The 3,203-nt window shown below is 43.4% G+C and overlaps 1 long non-coding RNA gene across 1 annotated transcript; it reads right to left on the bottom strand.

Annotated features, from left to right (window-relative positions):
• Positions 1 to 1,897: 1,897 nt before the first annotated feature.
• LOC123356937 lies at positions 1,898 to 2,932 on the bottom strand. The gene is made up of 3 exons (XR_006575465.1): positions 2,816 to 2,932; positions 2,265 to 2,337; positions 1,898 to 1,972 (listed from the first exon to the last, which is right to left on the bottom strand). It is a non-coding gene; the product is annotated as an uncharacterized LOC123356937 (long non-coding RNA).
• Between the last annotated feature and the right edge of the window lie 271 nt (positions 2,933 to 3,203).

The following is a 3,203-nucleotide window of genomic DNA, read 5'->3' as shown; positions in this document are numbered from 1 at the left end:
AACAACCCTAACCCTAGACCCAAACAAACAACCCTAACCCTAGACCCAAACAACCCTAACCCTAGACCCAAACAACCCTAACCCTAGACCCAAACAACCCTAACACACGACCCAAACAAACCCAAACAAACAACCCTAACCCTAGACCCAAACAACCCTAACCCTAGACCCAAACAAACAACCCTAACCCTAGACCCAAACAAACAACCCTAACCCTAGACCCAAACAAACAACCCTAACCCTAGACCCAAACAAACAACCCTAACCCTAGACCCAAACAAACAACCCTACCCCTTGTCCCAAACAAACAACCCTAACCCTAGACCCAAACAACCCTAACCCTAGACCCAAACAAACAACCCTAACCCTAGACCCAAACAAACAACCCTAACCCTAGACCCAAACAACCCTAACCCTAGACCAAACAAACAACCTAACCCTAGACCCAAACAACCCAAACCTAGACCCAAACAACCCTAACCCTAGACCCAAACAACCCTAACCCTAGACCCAAACAACCCTAACCCTAGACCCAAAACAACCCTAACCCTAGACCCAAACAAACCCTAGACAAGTACATTACCTTCCATTTCAGCACACCTCCAATGCACTGACAGGCTACCTCCAATTGTACACTCACTACTCCAAACTTCTCTTCACTGCTATTTGAAACCAAGGAAACACAGGGAGACAGATTCTCTGCTTGACTACACAATGCTTTATTTATTCAACAAGCATCCATTACAGTAAGAGCTTGCAAATATTGGACACTGTACAGGACTGCACACACATTCAGTAATAAATACGTTATTTATGTAACACAAACATGTAACATAAGCAACCTGGGCATTTCACTTCCATATCCTTCTACACATCCCCATCACATGTCCATAAACCATGCATCTATTGTGAGAGGGCAGGAAATGGGACCTGGGACTATACCTCCCCTTAGCAGCTGGCCAGGCATGCTCCCTCTACAGCACCTCCATGTACAAAATGTTAAGTCAAAAAGACTGTCCGGGGACAGTCCCCAACCATGGGTTACAGTGCAGCGAAAACAGCCAAAAGGCTGACAAATTTGTGTATAACGTCAGCCTTCCGGCTGTTTGACTGCATTTGTACCATGGTTTCAAATAAAATCACCTTGTGCATTGATTTAGCACGCCTACACACGTGCGGATGATCAAAGGGAGTCATCCCAATCACAACGAAAACTTTATACATTACAACTTAACAAATACAGCATACACTCATTATGAACACAATTCACAAACACTTCGGGATGCCCCAATAGATGATACAACCCTCAACTGTGTCCTCTTGCAACTTTGATGGCTTTAGAACATTCCAAGTGGCAAACAAACCACTCCTTTCAGAAAACAATTACATTTTGTGCAAGTTCTTACAGGAACATCACCACATAACTGACCAATCAAATGAACCCACCCTCTCCAATTCAAATAACAGAAATGACACGGATGCCATTTCATGATATAATTGCTCAGGTATCTACCAGAACACAGTGACATCAGCCCCACTGCTCTACTACATTCTAGCCATCAAACAGACAAGGCTTCACATCTTGACCCAAATAATACATTATCAAAGCCCAATTGCTCCAAACGACGCACACTGAAGTCTTCTCCAATGACGCTGATACTTTCCGACCACAGAGATGGAAATAGATTCCTATGAGAATGAGAAAAGAATTCACAAATTCAATGACCTTAGATAACATGCTAAACATCTCAGTTTCTGAAACAAAAGTACATGTGATGCCCATTGACATGCACCCAGTGACAGACATTTCCCATCTCCAACATCACACAGCCCAACAAGTGACACATACTTAACTTGCAAACTTGACATCAAATCCACTTCCATTTTGGGAAGAAGTACTTCATGTCCCCCACAGGCATACTTCTACTTCACTTGTTCTTTGCCCAACTGGACACCCATCTTCACACATAACCTACAATGATATAAATATGTCATGATGCTCACAGTACACACTGACTGACACCGTGAAGACCATCTCAAACCATCTGCAATTACACACCCGGCACCTATTTCTGCATCACTCTTTTCCATTCCCCCACAAGCAAATGCAACACCAACTGCAGACACCGTGACACCTTCTTTTACTGATTACCGATACTAGTACCCCCAACATGTACATCCACATACATGCATCACAAAGCGAGCATGACTTTAAAAGAACAGCACACGATACAAAACACAGAAAAATATAACCAGATACTCACTCTTTTTCCACCAGATGGGGCTTCACATCTATCCTTCTTTCACAAACTGCACCTCTTGAAGCCTCTTAAGGATCTGCAAACACAAAATGATAATCCAACAAGGACTCACAGTCAAACCCACAGATGATGCAACAAATCCCACCCTATTTCTTCAACAAACCATCTACAGGAACACAGGAATCACCAGTCATGAAATTCCCTCACCCTTCCCTTGAACTGCAACTCCTCTCAGTCCCATTACATATTTTCCACACTTGCCTCCCCACCAATACCCCTTCCCTGAGGAATATCAACACATCACACAATATATTCAAGGAAAACTACTCAACATTTTAGGGCAAACACGACAACACTCTCACTAACCACCCACCTAAGTCCAACCTTCTTCTACAGAACAAGCAACAACTTAACCCAAATATTGTCTTCTCCATCTGTTGTCTCACACACAAAACTGGTGATGAACCCATTCATCATAAACCCACCTTATCTAACACAGAAAAAACACACTCCCATCAACAGGACTGCACTAAACGCTCTAACTTAACACTTACCTCATGGATGCAAACAGCTCCTCTGTGCCCACTGGCACCATATTTACAAGAACCCATGTAAACCAAACGGGGCACACTTGCTACAGCCCATTCCCTCAGTTCTGGACTCAAATACCCTGTGGCACACAAACAATAAACACCAGATTATTGCTAATGCTCACACCACCACAATACCACACTCCCTTTGCTAAACTAACCTATTTGACACCCTGAAATAGCCCCAGCACATTCCTACCTACAATGAAGCAGCAACCAACTACTTCTATACATTTAAAATCAACATGAAAATATACTCACATTTACACAGTACTCATGGCCCTTTCCCAACACTGACAGGGGCCCATCGGTAACTAGGATGCTCACATCCTCCTCAGAATAACCAACACCC

This window comes from Mauremys mutica, unplaced genomic scaffold (genome assembly GCF_020497125.1).
Source record: "Mauremys mutica isolate MM-2020 ecotype Southern unplaced genomic scaffold, ASM2049712v1 000062F_np12_subseq_12882662:12971114_obj, whole genome shotgun sequence".
Classification (NCBI taxonomy): domain Eukaryota; kingdom Metazoa; phylum Chordata; order Testudines; family Geoemydidae; genus Mauremys; species Mauremys mutica.
Note: the sequence above shows the minus strand (reverse complement) of the source record. Positions and strands in the feature narration are given on the sequence as shown.